We start from the raw sequence: 23860 nt of genomic DNA, 5'->3' as shown, positions 1-23860 counted from the left end.
CCTAAATGCCAAATTTGGCTCAAATATCCTCCAAAAATCCCATGTACATATTGAGAATATATCTTCTCAATCTTACTGATCCCCATTCCTTATTCTTGTTTTCTAGCTAAAAGAGTGAAATATCAAAAAGGACACTGCATATAGCCTTAGGATTTGAATGAGTGATTTGAACTCAAAAACTTCAGACTTGCTGTATTTTCAAACTTCTTCTCCCCAACTCTATGAAATCTCAGTTACTTATAAACTGATGTGTCATATACACCTTTCTATAAGTTGTCCGTTCTTCGGTTTTGTTGTATATGCAATATTGCGTGAAAGAATAGTTGGAGACTCTCTGATAAACAACTTTTGAGATGGAATGTTAAAAATAAACTTAGTTTTAAGGTATCAATGTATTGGTAAACTGTTGTCTAAAAACCAACAACTTATGGGAGCTGAATCAGGTTCCACCCACAGGTATTTCCAATCAGCTTATTAATGTGAAATCAAAAGCTATGACCAAATCAGCAATAAAACACCGACATGCACTTCAGAAATCAAGCAGAAAACTTCCCAAAATTCAAGATGTGGCAAAATCTATTCTGAAACACATGAACGGCTGAAAAAACAAAGGTAATTCCAGTGAGCTTCGTGATTTCAGATTTCTAGCAAGTTCAGTTCCGTATCTTTTCTAAATTTCATGAGTACCTGTTAATTTTCATATGCAACCAATTGTGCAGCGGCTATGTTCTTTGTTATTTTTATAGATGGTGGCTATGCTGCTCAAACTCCCAAAAAATGTTTTGCTCCCTTTCTCTAAATTACTTCCATTTCTCATTCCTTTACTTGCAATCTGCTTGGTTGATTTACTTCACTAATATCATCTTTGTACAAGTTTCAGTGAATGCTCATGTGACTGGTAAATTGGTGGCGCTTTTGTATCTTATATTAATGACTAATTTTAGGATTTGATCCCCAAGGTATTCTTGGATTAGAAAAAGTCTGTAGTCTCTAGATATTCCTCTTTTGGACACATGTGGCATGCTTAAATCTGATCCGGGATTAGCAGCAAGTGGTTAGATTGAGAATTGGAGTTCTGATGGCGAGCAATTAATGGAAGTATTATAACTAAGTATCGTAGTTTCTATAAACGATACAAAGATTTGAATAGTTTTTGGCATGTGTTCTTCTATCTTTTCATATTATTATAAGAATGCTCCCATGATTGTTCTTAGCTATTTTTTGCATTACAGGAGTTACATTCTTAGAAGTTGGTCTATCTAATATTCTACCAGCCAAACAACTGATGTGCAACATATTCGAGGTAGGTTCTCTTTTCATTAATATGGAGATCCAGATTAGCAATGATAGGGCCTACTAGAATGATCAAAAGTTGTGTGGGGACAATCCCTGTCACATCAATACAATTTTCATTGCATTGGCTCTGATGACTTTTATCTAGGACTACCTCTATTCCCTTCTTTCTTTAGCTACGGAACAAAGATTTGAAATACAAAGGTCCATTCTCTGTTTTTTTGGTACGTTGGACTCATATTACAGGTTGCTTACCAATGAAACATTTCATGTCTTCTTCTAATGTCTTATGGTGTGATGTCTCCAGAGGTGTGATACATACCTTACTCAGATCTAACTCCATTGGGTTGTTATACAATACCAAACACATTTAGAAGAAACGAAATAAGTAGAAGTTAAAATGTTTGCAAGTGTCAAATCTTAAAAATTATATCATACACATTAGAATTATGCCCTTGATGAGTTGCAAACACCCGATAAAAGCTATTCTGATACTGTCATCCTTATATTGGCATTTTGTGATATGGCTAAATATCCAATGCCACTATGCAGATAGCTAATTTATGTCTTTTTTCCGCGTATCGCTTGCGATTGGACTCGCTAATGTGTTCAAAGATTAGAAGAAGATTAAAATCCTCATTGTGGTCTATCGAAATCTAAAGAGTATGCAGAAGTTGCAACACCAGAAGAAACCCACAGATTGTGTTGTTGTGGTTGAAGAGCTATGATTTGTGATTTTACCTTTTGAAATTTTTTATCTTGATTAATGTGTGTTCTACTTTATTTATTATTCAGTTTGTTCAAATGGTTGTGTGGAATTTTTCAGCTCTCAAAAGAAGAGGCCTGTGTCATTCTTCAATGTATAGAATCAGAAGTTGCTGTCTTGCGGTGAGCTGAAGCACGTAAAAAAGTTGCCAAGGTGGAAATAGGCTCTCAGAACATGAGAAGCTTCAAAAACTTGTTTTAAGTTGCACATAATATAGATTAGTAAAATCTATACTTTAGATCCAAAGTATATGTGAATTTAAACATTTATTAACAAATGTGTATGCATTAGTTTGTTTGTCATATCAACAATAAAGTTGCCTAAGTAGAAGTGAAAAAAAAAACAGTAGGCGAAGAATCTGCAAAATCAATTGCTATTTTTGGGCGACTTAAATAAGGTAGAGCTTTTATTTCAATTTAATACAATACAAGGAAAGGAAGAAGGTCTCCTAGGGGTACCACAAATAAAAGAAAAAAATAGCGCAAGCTTAGGGTTAGAGGGTTGTTGGCTGGGAGAGCTGCAGAATGCTTTTCATCTTTATAGTTGAATTGGATGTCGTTGGATTAAATTAATTCAATTTCCTTTTGCTTTGCGGCTATTGTGAAAGTTAGTTTTGTATAATTGTATAAATGTAAGTTGCAGTGTTGGGCCCGTGCTAAGCATGGGCACATGCCATCTAGCTTGGAAAGAAATGTGGCGTTAATAGTGTGGCCAATGAACCTCTCTTGTGGTCCAGGGATGTCAATGTCTCAGACTCCTCCTTTCTTGGATATCCAAGAGCTCCTGCATTTGGTGTTCCAAACAATTGACACTTTGGCACCCCAAGATTATTCACACTTTGGCACCCCAAGATTTGATTCCTATTCCTTTGGCCAACCAGCAGTATCCATGTTAGGGAGCAAAGGTTTACTTTATTGTCCATTTTCTCATATATTGGAGCAGATGATATAAGATTATATATTGTTCAATGTGCATCACTATATGCTCTACATTGATCTGAAATCCATGTTGTTCTTTTGTTAAGTATTAGTACCAAGTACTATTTGTTCCTAAGTGTTTAATCTTGGATCAAAGTTGCAAACCAGGAAACGAAAGTGCAACACCTTTGCTCAAGAGCTCTGGTTTTGGAAAGTCTGCATTTGGTATTAATCAGAAAGGAAGTAGAACAGCATCATACATTTGCAACTCCAGAGTCCAGAGATAGATAGCACAAGACCCGACGGTGCAAACATTCAATCCATTTGTGGAATGCAGACTTAACAAGATAAAAGCCAGGACGTGTTGAGGTTTGAGGACTGCCAGTTAGGTGATAAAGGTATCCTTTAGTGTTCTCATATATTAACAACACACTTTTTAATTTCTCCACTTTTGTGCATTCTTGATAACTGAATCTGGGAATGTTCCTCTCTTCTTTTTCTTTTTGGTTCTGTGTTTATGCTTCTTTGTGGGTCTCATACGTTGGTTATGTGGTTTTATTTATCCTTCTCCATATCCATGATATATACTTGAGAACATGACGATCTGTTTCTATATATGGAGAACACTTTTTACTTTCAGCAATTTCCCATGTTTATTATCGCAACGAGTTCTTGGTATTATACTCTCTCCTTTTCAATTTGTTTTTCTGATTTTGACTTGTTGCGGAGTTTAAGAAAGTAAGGAATACTTTTGAATCTTGTGGTCTTGAACTAAAGATATGTAGAATAACCTGAAATGTCCTTTAATCTTTTGGTCTTAATCATGCCATGTGAAAGTTGAAATTATAGAGTTGACAAAACAGGAAAGAAGCATTCTTTTTTGAATGGACTAAAAAGAAAATTGACCAGGTTGACAGATAGATAGTGTGCACTCCTATAACTTGGAATACTAGTAGTATTCTTATTAAATTGCCCTTTGAAGAAAACCATACTTAGACTTCTAACAATAAAAGTTTTAAAGCTTGGTGCAATCTTTCGAAGTCCTAGTAACTTAATTAAAAATTTGACAACCTATGGTCACGGTATTTATTCATCGTATGTGGATTCAGATTCTGCTTCTTCAAATATGTTATTGCTACCTTTATATGTACATATCTTCCTGTAATTAAGTTGATTAAACGAATTATTTGGCTCTGTCCAAATACACTCAGAAGAAAGACCACTTAAGCTATTGCATGGGAATGATCTACAGACACTCTTTGAATATGTTATTCCCATGATTTCTCTGCCAATTGGATTAAGTACAGCTTTCTTTCTCACCTGTGGTCCAGGCGAGGATTGACATATATAGATGCTACACTTAATACTGCCAATTTCATGAAAGGAGAGATCATATTTACTTTCTAGAGCAGTGAGGCGGCTTTGGAATTGGTTGAAAAGCTAAATCTTCTCCTTGTGAAAGTAGCTATGCACATTGAGCTGTACTCTTGTCCATAAATGTCAGTAATAACTGCAATATCTCTGTGGGATTTCTTGTGCCAGCTAATGGTACCTTTTAGTTGTCTTTAATTAGTGATTAACAAATCAATTCAATCTGCTTTCCTAACTGCAGGGACATTAGCCTTTAATGCAGCGACGGATGCTACATCTGGTCAAACACAAAACATATCTCCGGGTTTATCTACTTTACAAACATTTGGAACGAAATATGACGTTAACAGCGTGGCAAATGAACCTCTGTTGTGGTCCAGGGATGCCAATGTCCCAGACTCCTCCATATTTGGATCTTTAAAACCTACTTCAGAAGGTGTTTCAAGCGACTTACAATTTGGCACCCCAAGATTTGATTCCTCTTCCTTTGGCCAATCAGTAGTATCCATGTCAGGGAGCAAAGGTTTACTTTACTGTCCATTTTCTCATGTATGGAGCAGACTACTCAACATTTTGAGTGAAAATTTTGTTCTGTAATCTTATGCTCTATATTGATATGAAATCCTTGTTGACCTTTTATTAAATACTACTAAGTACTATTTAGTCCTACTTCATATTTTTGGGTATCTATGTGTTCAATCTTTGATCAAATTTGCAAAACAGGAAAAGAAAGGACACCACCTTTTGTCAAGAGCTCTGGTTTTGGAAACTCAGTATTTGGCATTTATCAGAAAGGAAGTAGAATAGTATCATATATTGCAACTCTAGAGAACGATATCACAGGACCCGGAGGTGGAAAAATTCAATCCACTTGTGTAATGCAGACTTATAAAGATAAAAGCCAGGAGGAGTTGAGGTTTGAGGACTACCAGTTAGGTGATAAAGGTATCCTTAACTTGTTCTCTTATGTGGATTCAGATAATGCTTCTTCAAATATGTTATTGCTACCTTTATATGTGCATATCTTCCTGTAATTAAGTTAATTGAACAAATTCTTTGGTCTCTGTCCAAATAACTCAGAAGAAAGACCACTTAAGCTATTGCATGGGAATGATCTACTGACACTTTTAATATTTTTTTCCCATGATTTCTCTGCCAAATGGATTAAGTACAGCTTTCTTTCTTGCCTGTGGTCCAGGTGAGGAATGGCATAATAGATGCTACACTTAATACTGCCAATTTCATGAAAGGAGAGATATCATATTTACTTTTCGAGAGCAGCGAAGCGGCTTTGAATTGGTCGAAAAGCTAAATCTTCCCATTGTGAAAGTAGTTATGCACATTGAGCTGTACTCTTCTCCAAAAATGTTAGTAATAACTGCAATATCTCAGTGGAATTTCTTATGGTGGGTAATGTTATTGCTTACTACTTCTGGTACTAATCTTGTGCCAGCTACTGATGCCTTCTAGTTGTCTTTAATTAGTGATTAGCAAATCAATTCAATCTGCTTTCCTAACTGCAGGAACATTAGCCTTTAAGACCAAATACACTCAGAAGAAAGACCACTTAAGCTATTGCCTGGGGATGACCTATAGACACTCTTTGAATATGTTTTTCCCATGATTTCTCTGCCAAATGGATTAAGTACAGCTTTCTTTCTCACCTGTGGTCCAGGTGAGAATTGACCTATATAGATGCTACACTTAATACTGCCAATTTCATGAAAGGAGAGATAATATTAACTTCTCTAGAGCAGTGAGGCGGCTTTGGAATTGGTTGAAAAGCTAAATCCGCTCCTTGTGAAAGTAGCTATGCACATTGAGTTGTACTCTTCTCCAAAAATGTCAGTAATAACTGGAATATCTCAGTGGGATTTCTTGTGCCAGCTATTGATGATGCCTTGTAGTTGTCTTTAATTAGTGATTAGCAAATCAATTCAATCTGCTTTCTTAACTGCAGGGACATTAGCCTTTAATGCAGCAACAAATGCTACATCTGGTCAAACACAAAACAAATCTCCGGGCTCATCCACTTTACAAACATTTGGAAAGAAATATGACGTTAACAGCGTGGCCAATGAGCCTCTGTTATGGTCGAGGGATGCCAATGTCTCAGACTCCATACTTGGATCTCTAAAACCTACTTCATTTGGTGTTTCAAGCAACTCACTTTGGCACCCCAAGATTTGATTCCTATTCATTTGGCCAGGCAGCAGTATCCATGTTAGGGAGCAAAGGTTTACTTTACTGTCCATTTTCTCATGTATAGGAGCAGATGATCTAGATGATATAAGATTATATACCGTTCAATGTGCATTACTAGATGCTCTACATTAATCTGAAATCCATGTTGATCTTTTGTTAAAAATTAGTACTAAGTACTATTTATTCCTACTTTATATTTTTGGATATTGTAAGTGTTTAATCTTTAGATCAAATTTGCAAACTAGGAGAAGAAAGTACAACACCTTTGCTCAAGAGCTTTGGTTTTGTAAAGTCCGCATTTGGTATTAATCAGAAAGGAAGTAGAACAACATCATACATTGCATCTCCTTGTGAAAGTAGCTGTGCACATTGAGCTGTACTCTTCTCCAAAAATGTTAAAAGTAATAACTGCAATACCTCAGTCTCAGTGGGATTTCTTATGGTGGTAGTGTTATTGCTTACTATTTCTGAAACCAGCTATTGATTTCTTATGGTGGGTAGTCTATAATTAGTGATTAGCAAAACAATTCAATCTGCTTTCCTAACTGCAGGACCACATGTCTTTAATGCAGCAACGAATGCTACATCTGGTCAAACAGAAAACGTATCTCCGGGCTTGTCCACTTTACCGGCATTTGGAAGGAAATATGACGTTAATAGTGTAGCCAATGAACCTCTGTTGTGGTCCAAGGATGTCAATGTCTCAGGCTCCTCCATTCTTGGATATCCAAGAGCTCCTGCATTTGGTGTTCCAAGCAACTCACACGTTGGCACCCCAAGATTTGATTCCTATTCCTTTGGCCAACCAGCAGTATATATGTCAGGGAGCAAAGGTTTTCTTTATTGTCCATTTTCTCATGTATTGGAGCAGATGATATAAGATTATATATTGTTCAATGTGCATAACTATATGCTCTAAATTGATCTGAAATCCATGTTACTGTTTTGTTAAATATAATATTACTACCAAGTATTATTTGTTCTTATTTTATATTTTTGGATATCCTAAGTGTTTAATCTTAGATCAAATTTGCAAACCAGGAAACGAAAGTACAACACCTTTGCTCAAGAGCTCTGGTTTTTGAAAGTCTGCATTTGGTATTAATCAGAAAGGAAGTAGAACAACATCATACATTGCATCTCCAGAGATAGATAATATAAGACCCGGTGGTGCAAACATTCAATCCATTTGTGGAATGCAGACTTATCAAGATAAAAGCCATGACGTGTTGAGGTTTGAGGACTACCAGTTAGGTGATAAAGGTATCCTTAACTGTTCTCATATATTAACAAGATACTTTTTAATTTCTCCACTTTTGTGCATTCTTGATAACTGAATCTGGGCATGTTCCTCTCATACTCTTCTTTTTTGGTAATGTGTTTATGCTTCTTTGTGGGTGTCATACGTTGGTTCTAGTTAGTTGATATAGAGGCCGTTTGGATGGGCTTTAAGTTGGTCAAAACCAACTTAAAACTCCTTTTTAGCTTTTGAACGTGTTTGTCTAATGCTAACTTTAAGCTATAAATTTCTTAAAGTCAGTCAAAAATGAAAAGTTAGGATTTCTAACTTCTTTTTTTCTAAGTGTTTAAAGCCATTTTGTTTGACCATGAAAATTACTTTTATATCCCTTATATTTTAACTAAATTCCCAAACTACCCTTTTTATTCTTTTAACTTTAAAATTCAAACACTTATTTTCAACATAAGCACTTTTATCCAAACACTCAATTGGTTGTTTATAAAAAATAACTTTCAGCACTTCAAAATTCTAAAAGCACTTCATACATAAAAGTTACTTTTTTTAAGCCCATCCAAATGAACTCATAGTTTATGTAGTTTTATTTCTCCTTCTCCATATCCATGATATATACTTGAGAACACGAAGATCTGTTTCTATCTATTGAGAACACTTTTTACTTTCAACAATTTCTCATGTTTATTATCGCGAAGAGTTCTTGATATTACACTTTCTCCCTTTTAATTTGTTTGTTTGGTTTTGACTTGCTGCGGAGTTTAAGAATGTAAGGAATACTTTTGAATCTTATAGTCTTGAACTAAAGATACGTAGAATATACCAAAATGTCCTTTAATCTTTTGGTCTTAATCATGCCATGTGAAAGTTGGAATTATAGAATTGTCAAAACAGGAAAGAAGGATTCTTTTTTAAATGGACTAAAAAGGAAAGTAAGACAAACAAATTAAACGGAAGAAGTTCATAGACTAACATAAATGACCAGATGGACAGATAGATAGTGTGCACTCGTATTACTCTGGAATACTAGTAGTATTCTTATTAAACTGCCCTCTGAAAAAAACTATCCTGACTTCTAACAATAAAAGTTTTAAAGTTTGGTTCAATCTTTCGAAGTCCTAGTAACTTAATTATAAATTTGATGACCTATTGTCACGGTATTTATTCATCTTATGTGGATTCAGATTCCGCTTCTTCAAATATGTTATTGCTACCTTTATATGTGCATATCTTCCTGTAATTAAGTTGATTAAACGAATTCGTTGGCTCTGTCCAAATACACAAATTAAGTTGATTAAACGAATTCTTTGGCTCTGTCCATTCTTTGCATGGGAATGATCCACAGACACTCTTTGAATATGTTATTCCCATGATTTCTCTGCCAATTGGATTAAGTACAGCTTTCTTTCAGTATTGAAATTCTGAATAGCAATTAGCTTAAATGGTAAGCTATACAAGTCTGGGTAGAGTATGCAACCGGCCCTATTTATATACCAACATTCCAATACAATGCCATTTATTGCCGCTCTTCTTCTTCGCTTTCTCTGTCTCAAAACATGTCAATATTTTCCTGGAATAATACCGCTCCAAGTAAGTAAATATTCATTAATATTGTCCTGTGTTTCTGGGTTTTCTCAATGTAATCTTGCATGTGGTGTCTCTATATCCATGATTCTTGACAATTGTAAATAACTGAATCTGGCATGTTCCTCTCTTCTCTGGAATCTTGCATGTTGGTTCTAGCATATCCATGATTCTTGACAACAAGAATTTTTTCGACAAACACACTGTTTAATTTCTCAACTTTCTTGCATTGTTGCATATTCTTGATTACTGAATCTGGGTATGTTCCTCTCTTCTTCTTCCTCTTCTTCTTTTCTTGGTCCCGTGTTTATGCTTTCTTTGTGGGTCTTGCATAATGGTTCTAGTTAGTTGATATATTGTTTATGTGGCTTAATTTCTCCTCCTAATCTGTTTCTATATATTGCCAACACTTTTTACTTTCACTAATTTCCCATGTTTTAGTATCGCCAAGAAGTACCTTCTTGTGTGGTTTTCCTGTTTAAAGATATCTGACGTTCACCAGGTGTTTGAGAAAATGTCTTAGCTAGAAAAATCATAATCTATTAGGTAAAGTTTGAAATTTAAGAACCATTTTAGAAACAACTAAATTCATTGTACTATGATGGTACAATGAATTATGACTGAAGGGAACGGTTTGAAGGGAAATACAAGACTCAATGAAGCCTCCTCATAACCAGGAGGGCAAATTCTGGCTGAAAACAATTCAGGACAACAGGATGCGGACAAGACCAAAGAAACGGAGACAGTTACCTGTTACAAGCTCTTCTCCTTTGTTGATTCCACTGATATAGTTTTGATGATAATTGAAACTATTGCAACTATCGGCAATGGATTGTCCCTGCCCATTATGACAATTCTTTTTGGAGAATGGACCGACTCCTTAGGACAAAATCAAAATAACAAAGATGTGCTTGGGGTAGTCTCCAGGGTTATGCTTTGAACATTTTTTAAATATTCTACGTCCTTATTTTATCTATTGTTGATTGAGTTACCCTCCTGAAAATGAGATCTTCTAATTATCTGTGTAATTTCATATAGGTTTCATTTGAATTTGTCTACTTAGCTTTGGGATGTGGGGCAGCTGCATTTCTTTGTAAGTTCTCATTCCGCCTTTACTAAGCATAGGCAATTTTGAATTATTATTGAAGTTGAATTAATATGAGTGTGTTGTTCAGAGGTCCCTTGTTTGGTGAAAGACAGCCTTCTCGAATAATACTATTTTGCAGCAAGATTTAGCTTTCTGTGACAAGGAAACCAATATGGGAGAGGTGGTGGGGCGGATGTCTGGTGACACTGTTCTTGTACAAGACGCAATGGGGGAGTAGGTACTCATGCTGAAAAAGCAACTCTACTAAGCCCTTCTTTGTGAAACCACTACATAGTAAATTGCTTTCTACATAAAAGATCCTTTGTGAGGATATGATTGCTCTTTCTATACTTGATATTATTTCCTTTAACTGCGGCAGGTAGGGAAATTTGTACCGCTGATATTAACATGCCTTGCGGGCTTTGTCATTGCATTTACCAAAGGCTGGCTTCTCACAGTTGTTATGTTATCCATCATTCCTCTACTTGTCATCTTTGGTGGAGTGATGTCCCTCATCCTATCTAGGATGGTGCCCCGTGGACAAGATGCTTATGCCAAGGCAGCAAGACAATAGGCTCCTTTAAAATGGTATGTCATAAGTTTAAATTATTGTGATGCCCATGCTCTGATGAAATTTATATTGGGAGTAAAACAATCTTTGTTTCACTTTCTTTTCAGAAAATAACCACCAGTAGATGAGATTGATCTTGTTTCCTCGTCAGGCTGCATCTTTTACAGGGGAGAAGCAAGTTGTGGCCAGCTATAACGAGTCCCTAATTAAAGATTACCATTCAGGGTCAAATGAAGGGCTGTTAAGTGGATTAGGTCTTGGGTCACATTTTGCTATTATGTACTCCAGCTATGCTTTGGCTATCTGGTACGGTGCAAGGTTCATCTTGGAAAAAGATATATTGGTGGTCAAGTTCTCTATGTTTCTGACACGAAGCTTCTCCAATAAGTAGCAAGCAATTTACTTTTTAAGGTACACTAATTTAACTATGCATAAGTTTGAGAGTGATTATACTGGATGCACTTGGTGTTTTTATAACAAACTAATAATAGTATAAGTGTACTAATTCGACGGGGCTTCTCAAGGCTTCCAGTACCTGTACTTAACATGTGCAATGGGGATACTGTACTTAAAAAGGGAAGAGATGAACCAGGGTAATACTTATAATTCCTTCTATTTCTCCTTTTGGTCCATCATCCCTTCCCTCTAAGGACGTTAAAATAGGCGGAGCGGGAGAGTTAGTGAGAATTGAGGAGCATAAAATGATTTTTTTGATTAATCCCAATCCCCTTTTTTAATTCTTCTTTTCAATGTTGTAGTTTACAGATTCCTCCTTTTAGTAGTTTATTCTTGAAATGTATTTAGCTTGAAACCAAAAGTTTTTATGATACGTAATTTTTTGTTGGGGGAGTTTTCTGCAAAAAAGGTGTGATGCTGGTGGATAATTGGCGATGCATGAGAGGGATGTAAGTTCCAAATTCTATATTTATGAACTACATTGATTTCAAAGACAGCCCGGTGAACATTTCAAGTGCATGTGTTCTTTTATCTTCAACTTGCTTCCATTCAATTGTCTCTTAAGTTCCGTAAAGCAGTTGCCAGTTTTTCAGCTTTTTCTCTTTGGAAACAATCCCTTTTCTTTTCCAATTTTTTCCCCAGACTACTTGTCTGGATGAATAGGAAAGTTCTCGATCTATCTTTCAGGTTGAAGCCAAAGGAACTTTCTGTTTAGACGGCTTTTGCTGCAGGATGTAGAACTCCAAAAAATTGGAAAAGCGTAAGAGGAATGGGGGCTGTTAGGCTTGTTTTCAATTTGAAGCTGAAGTGCCAGAAAGCAATACTACAAGAAAGGCTCTATGCCTATTCCTAACTTCTGATGTAACTGCTTAAAGGTTGAAACTGAAGAAAGTTGAAGAGCTGTGAAACCCCTATTCTTCACGGTTCAGATCGTTTACTTATGTACTGGAACATTTGGAGAAGAGAGTGTGAAGGTGACATGCAAGAAGGAAGAAAAAGAATAAAACTGGAAATAAACCTCTGTTCTCTTTCGGTTTGATAGTGAGATTTCATTTAGTTTGTACCATAGTACTATAAAAGGGCAGTCCAGTGCACTTAAGCTCCCGCTATGCGCAGGGTCCGGGGAAGGGCCCGACCACAAGGGTCTGTTGTCCGCACAAAGGTTTCATTAGCACTCCCTAATTCAGCACCACTTTTTTAAGGGTCACCAATTAGTTTGCTCTATGCTATCTTTGTTTATCTCGTTAAATATATACTGACGTGAAAGGAAGTATTATGTTGTGCTTGATTGGTGGAACATCACAACTGATATCTTCTTCTCAGTTGAGAAAAACTTGGTCCATATAGTTGTGCTTCTTATTCAACCAATGTTCTAAATGAAACTTACAAGATGACTGATTTATTGCTCCAACATAGTGCTTTTATTTTACTCTTTTAAAATTTTCATTCTTTTAAAGTGCATTTCCGTTCTCCAGGTTGTGTGTACTGAAGGACCATAGAAAATTAGAGAACTGGGTGTTATGGGTGCTTATGGGGAGAATGGCAATCTGCATCTAGCCAGGGAAGGGGGCCGCTCCCATCGCCGAATTGTCTTTGCTGCTGATATGATAGGCAGAGAGATAGAAAGGGCCCTATTAGAGGCAGTTGTTAAGAATCCTAATCGATATGTGTCTGAACACCATTTTGCTGTAGATTTGTTGACCACTCAGGTACGTTTATTCCTTTATAGCAACTGTTTGCATTGGTTATTATGGTGAAAACTTTTCTGTTCTAGCATCTATTTTGTCCAAAATGAAGGGTTGTTGCTTTAATCTAATTAAACTTGGCATTATTCTTTTGCTTATGTGTCATAGTTGACTCAAATGACATGCATTCAAACAATTGCTATGTTGGTGATCTATGCTTCTTTTGCCATTAACTTTTATCATTTTTTGGGTTTAAAGATATTCATGTATTATGATGTATGAATTTGTGTAGGTGCATTGATCATGATTCTGAAGATTTACCAATGACATTTAACAAAGTTGCAACTTGACTACATTTGATCTGTATGTTGTGAATAGTGTGCAGAGATTTGCATATGCCACTGTTTGTGATACTTGACTTCATATAGTTACCTGAAAAATATTAGATCTTATACCTGTGGAAGTGCTCCCTCCCTGGAGCTCTATAATTGGCGCTATTACTTTTAATTAGTATGTCTTAAAAATAAGTTCTCAACAAAATGGGGATTCAATGAGCAGTTAAACTTGTGCTTGTCTTATATTTTTTTATTTTCCTATTGGGTTATCTTTTTCTTTTAAAAGATTCACGGGCCTTTTCTGATGAAAAATGTTGTCAATAACTTTAAACCTGAAAACTTCATTCCAACAGATATACTTAGCACATGGTAAGTAATAGAAAAACGTTTCAAAGATTCACTGCTATACTGTGGTGTTTGGTCATTCTTGTTGTTTCATCTTAAACCCAAAGGATTCAGCTATGGGTTTCAATTTTTTAGTTTTAGTTTTTTTCACTCAGAGATTTTGCATGTTTTTGTTTTTTTTTTCAAAAATAAAATTGTGTTTTTTTTCATGTTCCAGGAATTTGCAGGGATGAGGTCTATTGGAATGGTTTTCCCTTCATGCTTTGACAGGCAACAACTCTTCAGTTGCATCTGCATTATTAAGGTCGGGTTCATGATTAGCTTTGGTAGTTCTTCATTTGTCTTGTTCTGTTGTAATTTTCCATTCCAAGATGAATTTATTGCAACTTATGTGAGTATAGTGTTATAAATTATTGTTTTCTGAGCTAAGGCAAATTAATGAATAGAAATTGCATGTGTTTGTTCACTTGATAATCTTGAATAGCGCAGAAAATCTTTTGTTCGTGATCCAATTAGATGTTTTTTCTCGGGAATTACATATTGTGGCTATTATGCTTCTTATCTCCTACTTGACATTTTGTATCATGTAGAATTTTAAGTTGAAGCTCTAAAGAACTAAAACATAAGATTAAGTTTCATCTTGAAAATTCACCTTTTCATCCGATAGGTTACTTGTCCGTGTCGTTTACTTTTTGGAAGTCCTAAGTTAAATTTTTAATGTCATTGCAGTTTCATTATTCTTATACTTTTACATATAAACAAAGTCTCTGAAATAGTTGGATCCATGTTTTTTTTGGGAAATGATAATCCGACATGAGATCTCAATCACAGAGGATTATCAAAAAGCTACATTTCATTTGGATGAGTCATTGATATTTTTTTTGGTTATGTTGACGGGGGTTGAGAGATTTCTCTACTAGATATTTTGTAAAAGGAAATGATCTGCGTAGATATATCGTTGAAGTTATATTTCGAAGAAGATACTAGTGATCCTCATGTAGCCAGATTCTTCTTATTTGATAAGTAGACAATGATATAAAAATGAAATCCCTAAATTTAAGTGTAGTATGTTAGAAAATTGCGTAAATTTAAATATCCCTGATAATTTATACACTTGTTTGTCTGAAAGATTAATTTTTAGAAAGTGGACTATATATTTATATTTCCTCATGAAGGTGGTGTTTTTTGCAGGTTTAAGAATTTCTTATTTCTTTTCGAGATATATTTTTGATAGATGGCCTTATTTCTTCTCGAGATATATTTTTGAAGGTATGCCAAATATCATTCTTTCCTTCTTTAATTGATCACTTTATTTGTGTTCTATTATCTTTTGCTCTTGTTATATATGCAATCAACTAGTCATGAGCAAACACATTATCTGCAACTATTGATGATTTATGTGTCAATTGATTTGATGCATTAACTTACTTAGCTTGATCCTCTTAAAACTATGAGTAAAAATAATTCAATGAACATGAAAAAAGAAACTATCTGTAAATGTCTATGACTTAAGCGTTAATTGTGTTGGTGCATTAATTTAAGCAGTTAGATCCTTTTTCGACCATCAAACTTTTTGGGGAAAAACGATGAGATGGTCATGGTACACCAGTTGAAGGATAAGCAAGAGAAATTTCTTCCTCTTTCTTGGGTCCAATATGATATTTTGGGATTTGACAGTAAGGCATCATGTCTCTAGACCATGCATGATATGGAGGCAATTGTCTTCTCAGATCCTCCTATTTGATTATGTTTGGTTGAACCTAATGTCCAAGTTTTATTCACCATTCTATCCAAAATTAAAAAAATGTTGCCACATATTTTAAGGTTTCACAATAGCCGCAATAATTTGGAGATAGTGAATTTATTACGCTCTTGTTGTGGCAAAGCTCTCGAGCTATGTTTTCCGCTTTTGGTAGAGTGAGTTCTGCATTTCGACTTACATTATTCGGAAATTGAAGTCAAATCTTCATGACCGTCCTCTACATCTATAGTCACATGCCCACATCAACATCAACACCACTCAAAAATGTAGAACCCTCAAGAAGAAAACGTCTCATAGATGACAAATTATAATATAGCTAAATCAACTGAAACATATGATTGAATGCTGAGACTTGCTTCATTGTCAAGATTGGACAAAAAATGTGTAGCACTTGAGAATAATATTTGTTTCGCACTCTTTCTCCTTGATTTTGCAATTGCATATCTATTACTAATTTCTTTGTTGTAGTAATTTCTTGCGTTTCTTCAACTTTTTTTGGTTCCACGTCAACTACTAGTACTTTTGTTGCTTTATTAGTTTCATGTTCTTTATTTCAGTTATTTCTCTAATTTGTGGGAGTTTTATTCCTGCATCTGTACAACATGTTGGATATTTATTCGCAACTAACTCCTATTGGATTTCTTTATTTCATACCACTCTTTCAATTGTCTTCATCTTTTCAAGGTGTCACCATATTAGGTATGATTTTCTTGCACTTTTTTGCACAAATCTTCTTCAAGCTCAAACTGGGTATCCATCTTTCTTAAACCTCTTCGTCTCCTTTGTACTCAAACTGGGTATCCATTTTTACTATCAATTTGTATGCTAAAGTGGGTTGTTTAACAGTTGATTATAAAACCCTTCAATACTTTATACATATGTGTGTACATATATATACACGCAGTTGATGCATAGGCCTTTTCATGTTTTTCTTGTTTCATTTTCGTTTGTGGGTCTGCAACTCTGTGTAGAATGTAAACATGCTTGATTTTGAAGATTCAATTTATCTTGTCGGAAACCTTTTATGTAGTTGATTTTCATGTTCTTCTTTGGGTTATTTAACAGGAATTGCACTAGAACAAAGATTCTAGTGCAATCGTGGAGGGGAAGGTAAATTTGCACTTGCATGAATAAATGTAACTTCTAAATTGCAATTAAATGTGCTCAATCAATATGAAATGACTACATTCATCTGCTTTTATGTCTAGACACTTATGTTGTTCAAATTTCCACGCCCACATTCATGTCGATATTCGATTCGGATGCAGATTTAGAGGTCGGATTGTTCATCACATAAATTTAAGACTGAAAAGTAAGGATTCGAGTGCACGAGTGCTGGGATAGGACAAATAAATGTATATTATGACATAAATAGTATTCTCATGAAACCAAAATACAAATGGCGCATGTTCGACGTTTCTTTGTTGGAAATTGTTACTAAAACTCACTGGAGGCCAAATGAATATCGTAAGGTTTTGAAGGTGAAGTTCTTTTGAGATTCAGTTGATAGTATCCATTAGGTTAGGTATAAAACTACTAACTTGGTCTTTGTTCTTGCCATTGTTTACAGGACGGCAAATATTTGTACCTTGAAATTGATGATTGTAGACAAGATGTTGGTACAACAGGTAATTCTGTATAAACCTACCTACCTGACACATGAGTTGACACATGAGTTGACTGCTGTTTGCTAATAAGGAAATTTGTTGGGATTATTCTTTTTGCATTCATTGTTTGTGATGCATTTTACAACAAACCAGTTCGAAGGAAGCAAATGCATACCTAGTACTTTTTGTTTTCTCACAATTCAAACAAATGAATAATATCGATTTACGTACTTTACTTCTAAATATGTACTCTGTCCTGTTTGATCTTTTGCTTTGCATGTATAATCTGGAAGCCCAAAGAGGGTCTTGCATTCTCTGAAAAGAGCCTCTGCTAAGAATCGCCCTTGTGCATCCCAGTGTCTCCTTCAAAATTGTTGGTATTTAAAGGTCCGTCTCAGTTACTCCAGCTAACTTGGGGATATTTCCTGTCTGGTTTCTTAGATTTTATTCATTTGCATGCAGTGAGGATGACCTGCTTTGCACACGTGCTTCTCCTTCCCCATTGCAGCTGTTGTCCAGTGGGTTTGGGATTCATCTGAGTTCCCTTAATAAATCGAATGCAAGCGATGGTTCATTCAAGCTCCCAGGATACATCTCAGGTCCTGATGTTTACACAGTGAAGGTATACCGATCCAAATTGATGGATAAGAGACGTGATAAGTTGTCTTTTCTACACTTTGTTTCCCTAAAACCACTTTTTAATTTGCAGATCTTTCAATATTTTTGGATATTGTAAGTGTTTAATCTTTAGATCAAATTTGCAAACCAGGAGAAGAAAGTACAACACCTTTGCTCAAGAGCTTTGATTTTGTAAAGTCCGCATTTGGTATTAATCAGAGGAAGTAGAACAACATCATACATTGCATCTCCTTGTGAAAGTAGCTGTGTACATTGAGCTGTACTCTTCTCCAAAAATGTTAAAAGTAATAACTGCAATACCTCAGTCTCAGTGGGATTTCTTATGGTGGTAGTGTTATTGCTTACTATTTCTGAAACCAGCTACTGATTTCTTATGGTGGGTAGTCTATAATTAGTGATTAGCAAAACAATTCAATCTGCTTTCCTAACTGCAGGACCACATGTCTTTAATGCAGCAACGAATGCTACATCTGGTCAAATAGAAAACGTATCTCCGGGCTTGTCCACTTTACCAGCATTTGGAAGGAAATATGACGTTAATAGTGTAGCCAATGAACCTCTGTTGTTGTCCAAGGATGTCAATGTCTCAGACTCCTCCATTCTTGGATATCCAAGAGCTCTTGCATTTGGTGTTCCAAGCAACTCACACTTTGACACCCCAAGATTTGATTCCTATTCCTTTGGCCAACCAGCAGTATACATGTCAGGGAGCAAAGGTTTTCTTTATTGTCCATTTTCTCATGTATTGGAGCAGATGATATAAGATTATATATTGTTCAATGTGCATAACTATATGCTCTAAATTGATCTGAAATCCATGTTACTGTTTTGTTAAATATAATATTACTACCTAGTATTATTTGTTCTTATTTTATATTTTTGGATATCCTAAGTGTTTAATCTTAGATCAAATTTGCAAACCAGGAAACGAAAGTACAACACCTTTGCTCAAGAGCTCTGGTTTTTGAAAGTCTGCATTTGGTATTAATCAGAAAGGAAGTAGAACAACATCATACATTGCATCTCCAGAGATAGATAATATAAGACCCGGTGGTGCAAACATTCAATCCATTTGTGGAATGCAGACTTATCAAGATAAAAGCCATGACGTGTTGAGGTTTGAGGACTACCAGTTAGGTGATAAAGGTATCCTTAACTGTTCTCATATATTAACAAGATACTTTTTAATTTCTCCACTTTTGTGCATTCTTGATAACTGAATCTGGGCATGTTCCTCTCAGACTTTCTTTTTTGGTAATGTGTTTATGCTTCTTTGTGGGTGTCATACGTTGGTTCTAGTTAGTTGATATAGTTTATGTGGTTTTATTTATCCTTCTCCATATCCATGATATATACTTGAGAACACGAAGATCTGTTTCTATATATTGAGAACACTTTTTACTTTCAACAATTTCTCATGTTTATTATCGCGAAGAGTTCTTGGTATTACACTTTCTCCCTTTCCATTTGTTTGTTTGGTTTTGACTTGCTGCGGAGTTTAAGAATGTAAGGAATACTTTTGAATCTTGTGGTCTTGAACTAAAGATACGTAGAATATACCAAAATGTCCTTTAATCTTTTGGTCTTAATCATGCCATGTAAAAGTTGGAATTATAGAATTGTCAAAACAGGAAAGAAGCATTCTTTTTTAAATGGACTAAAAAGGAAAGTAAGACAAACAAATTAAACGGAAGAAGTTCATAGACTAACATAAATGACCAGGTGGACAGATAGATAGTGTGCACTCGTATTACTCTGGAATACTAGTAGTATTCTTATTAAACTGCCCTCTGAAAAAAACTATCCTGACTTCTAACAATAAAAGTTTTAAAGTTCGGTTCAATCTTTCGAAGTCCTAGTAACTTAATTATAAATTTGATGACCTATTGTCACGGTATTTATTCATCTTATGTGGATTCAGATTCCGCTTCTTCAAATATGTTATTGCTGCCTCTATATGTGCATATCTTCCTGTAATTAAGTTGATTAAACGAATTCGTTGGCTCTGTCCAAATACACAAATTAAGTTGATTAAACGAATTCTTTGGCTCTGTCCAAATACACTAAGAAGAAAGACCACTTAAGTTATTGCATGGGAATGATCTACAGACACTCTTTGAATATGTTATTCCCATGATTTCTCTGCCAATTGGATTAAGTACAGGTTTCTTTCTCGCCTGTGGTCCAGGTGAGGATTGAGATATGTAGATGTTACACTCAATACTGCTAATTTCATGAAAGGGGAGATCATATTTACTTTTCTAGAGCAGGAGGCGGCTTTGGAATTGGCTGAAAAGCTAAATCTGCTCCTTGTGAAAGTAGCTATGCATATTGAGCTGTAATCTTCTCCATAAATGTCAGTAATAACTGGAATATCTCAGTGGGATTTCTTGTGCCAGTTATTGATGCCTTGTAGTTGTCTGTAAGTAGTTATTAGCAAATCAATTCAATCTGATTTCCTAACTGCAGGAACATTAGCCTCTAATGCAGCAACGAATGCTACATCTGGTCAAACACAAAACATATCTCCGGGCTCATCCACTTTACAAACATTTGGAAAGAAATATGACGTTAACAGCGTGGCCGATGAACCTCTGATGTGGTCCAGGGATGCCAATGTCTCAGGCTCCTCCATATTTGGATCTCTAAAACCTACTTCATCTGGTGTTTCAAGCAACTCACACTTTGGCACCCCAAGATTTGATTCCTATTCCTTCGGCCAAGCAGCAGTATCCATGTCAGGGAGCAAAGGTTTACTTTACTGTCCATTTTCTCATGTATTGGAGCAGATGATATAAGATTATATACCGGTCAATGTGCATTACTATATGCTCTACATTGATTTGAAATCCATGTTGATCTTTTGTTAAATATTAGTACTAAGTACTATTAATTCCTACTTTATATTTTTGGATATCCTAAGTGTTTAATCTTTAGATCAAATTTGCTTTGCTCAAGAGCTCTGGTTTTATAAACTCTGGATTTAGTATTATAATTTTATGTGAGACATGTTTAGTAGTTCGTGGGCATGCTTTGTTTGATGGACCAAAAGTTAAAGTCAAATAAGTTAAACATAGATCATATGCAAAGATTGCAAGTACGGGTATCCTTTTAGTGAAAAAATACAGGGCAAAGCCCATATTTTCCTCTAATCCAAGTAATACACTTGAAATTTAACAGGAGTATAATATTTGTTTATGTAGGTACCCTTTTTCATGGATAAAGAAAACACTTCTGGTGTACTAAGGACAGAATTTCCACTGGGGGCTGATTCATATGTGGACAGTAAGCTTTCTTTTTTAATGAGCGTTCTTTTCGTTGATTGGTTAAGCTGGATTCTAATAGATGCATAAGTCAATTATCATACTTACATGTAATGTTTTAGTGGATCACTTAATATATAGTACCACTTTATGTCTGCTCCATCAAGATCCCATTTCCTTAAGCTCAAAGTCTGGAATCTCTAATAGTTCAAATTAAAACCAACTAACTTCCTGGATTGGTGATTCTTTGCAAGACTTTGGACACTAGAAAAATTATCATCTGTTATCTATTTGAGTATATCCAAGGATATAATTGTTATTTTACAAGTTCCAAGTATTATGATGAACCAAACTGACCTAGTTTGTTATTTAATTGCGTAATAATTCCTCTTTTTGTTTAGAATATAGGGATCCATGACAGAGACTAAGCTGGTGATAAGCCCAAGTTAGAGCCTGAAGAGATGCATCCTGTTAATTGGGACGATGATAAGGATGTTGATGGCATAATGCCGACGTTCCATCGTGTTAATTACTACACAGTTCCTCCTATGGAGGAGTTGATATCAAAGGAGAAGGAAGAAGCTGGTTTTTGTTGCCACGTGAAGGACTTTTGTGGTAGGAAGACATGGGTATGGAAGCATCAAGTTCTTGGGAGAAACAGATGTCCGGAAGCTTGATCTTGATTCTGCTGTCAATTTCAACTGTCGTGAGGTGATAGTCTATATGGATGAGAGCAAGAAACCTCCAGTTGGACTAGCCCTCAACAAGCCAGCTGAGATAACTCTTATCAATGTCAGATGCATCAACAAATCGACTGGAAAAGAGTACAGAGATGGACCAATGGTCAATAAGTACAGAGATATGCTACTTAAGAAAACAATAAAGCACGATGCAGAATTTGTTTCTTATGATCCAGTGGAAGGGAAGTGGAAATTTAGGGTGTCACACTTCTAATTGTGAGTTCAAATTTTCTTGGTTGATTTTGTGGCATAACCAAATGTTTGAATTGTGAAGATGTTCTCCAACTGATGTATTTTTACAATTTGCTCACTTTGAGTCTGCCCCACTAGAGCTCTCTCTATGCACTTTGGTCCCCATTGATCCAAGTTGTTATGGCTGGATTTCTTTCAAAGTTTATTCATTAATTTGTGGTTCTCTTGCAAAATTTTCTACTTTTATCTCTGGTTTGGGCTCTCGATTGTGGTAAGTTATATCTCCAATTGATATTTTCTTATTGCACTTGTTTGTGGGTAAATAGTTATAATGAATCCTCATATTAATGAATACATTTCTAAATGTCGTTTCATAGATTTATTTCTTTTGTGCTTATCGTCACATCCCAGATTTTGTACAAAAATGTCAGTAAATAATTCTGCTAAAAATCATATATTTCTCTTATGTTTATCTGATTTCTTAATTTATTTTTTCGTTGTTTTAAATTTTCTGGCTTTCTGCATTTTGGCTTGGTGAAGCTCCTTTTTCTTCTACATATTTATGTTGCCTATATTTATCGATTTATAGTTTTGTATTATCTAATTAACGTTAAATTATTTAATCTTTAATTAATTTACTTTTGATATTTGTGGTAGTGATCTTTCAATTTAGCTACGTAAATTTGTAAATGTTGTTCTATAGTTGGGGTATAATTTTTAAATAATCTAAATATAATATATTTTCTATATTAGAAGGAACAAAAAATAAATTAATTGTGTTTACTTATATATGAAAAGGACATAATTTGAAAAGGGTAGTAAATTAAATAAAAATTTCTGAGAGGTCAATAAACAGGAAATGGTAGCTTAAACAGTACTTGCATAGAGGTTGCATAATTTTGGGTAGGACAATAAACGGGAAATGGTAGCTTAAACAATACTTGCATAGAGATTATGCAATCGGCTCTCTTTATATACCACCATTTCAATACATTGCCATTTATTTACACGCCGGAAATTTTGATAAAAAACATATATTTCTCTTATGTTCATTTGATTTTTTAATTTGTTTTTTCGTTGTTTTAAATTTTCTGACTTTTCGCATTGTGGCTTGGTGAACTCCTTTTTCTTCTACATATATTTATTTCTATGTTGCCTACATTGAGTAATTTCCATCCACAATCACCCTTGTTTGAAAAATTGCTTAGGAATATCACTTTTTTTTTAAAAAAAAAAATGTCATCCTAAAAAAATAATTTAATATGACATGTCATCCTATTAGGAGAAAGAAAGATGTTTTAATTGCATCAAGTATATTTTGAGGAAAATATGAATAATTGATTGATATTTTAGTCCTAAAAGAAACAATAGTGATATTCTCAGACAATTTCCTAAACATGGACGACTATTCAGGAAAAATACTCAGCCTACATTTATCAATTTATAATTTTGTAATATTTAATTCATATTAAATTATTTAATTTATAATTAGTTCACTTATGATATTTCTGTTAGTGATTCTTCAATTTAGCTACGTACCTTTGTAGTTATTCTACAATTAAGGTATAATTTTAGTGTTTTTTAATTCTACAAAAAAAACGTATTTTTTAATCTGGGAAGCGATTAGCCACACGCATGCGATTTAAAGTGTGCGTGAAGATTATGCAACAATATTTGTTCAGTTTAAAAAATAAATAGATAAGTTATCCATTTATGTCTATTTTTTCCTTGCTATTAAATAATATTTAATATCTAATACATTTTTCAAAGCATTAAATTTAATATATTCA

At 34.8% G+C, this 23860-nt stretch overlaps 2 long non-coding RNA genes across 2 annotated transcripts; both read left to right on the top strand.

Annotated features, from left to right (window-relative positions):
- The first annotated feature begins 5220 nt into the window (after positions 1 to 5220).
- On the top strand, positions 5221 to 6371 carry LOC129871995 (uncharacterized). Its single transcript, XR_008762373.1, has 4 exons — positions 5221 to 5292; positions 5546 to 5753; positions 5871 to 6022; positions 6308 to 6371. It is a non-coding gene; the product is annotated as an uncharacterized LOC129871995 (long non-coding RNA).
- A 130-nt stretch (positions 6372 to 6501) lies between these two features.
- LOC129871991 (uncharacterized) lies at positions 6502 to 21557 on the top strand. The gene is made up of 21 exons (XR_008762370.1): positions 6502 to 6584; positions 6798 to 7045; positions 7125 to 7815; positions 10427 to 10481; positions 10564 to 10713; positions 10855 to 11063; positions 11154 to 11457; positions 12190 to 12476; positions 12978 to 13211; positions 14085 to 14171; positions 15059 to 15136; positions 16695 to 16739; positions 16898 to 17110; positions 17200 to 17257; positions 17699 to 17858; positions 17946 to 18251; positions 18331 to 18591; positions 18800 to 19021; positions 20345 to 20626; positions 21079 to 21160; positions 21540 to 21557. It is a non-coding gene; the product is annotated as an uncharacterized LOC129871991 (long non-coding RNA).
- The last annotated feature ends 2303 nt before the right edge of the window (positions 21558 to 23860 follow it).

Source organism: Solanum dulcamara, chromosome 11 (genome assembly GCF_947179165.1).
Source record: "Solanum dulcamara chromosome 11, daSolDulc1.2, whole genome shotgun sequence".
NCBI classification, from domain to species: Eukaryota; Viridiplantae; Streptophyta; class Magnoliopsida; order Solanales; family Solanaceae; genus Solanum; species Solanum dulcamara.
This window is presented reverse-complemented; position numbering and strand designations above follow the sequence as displayed.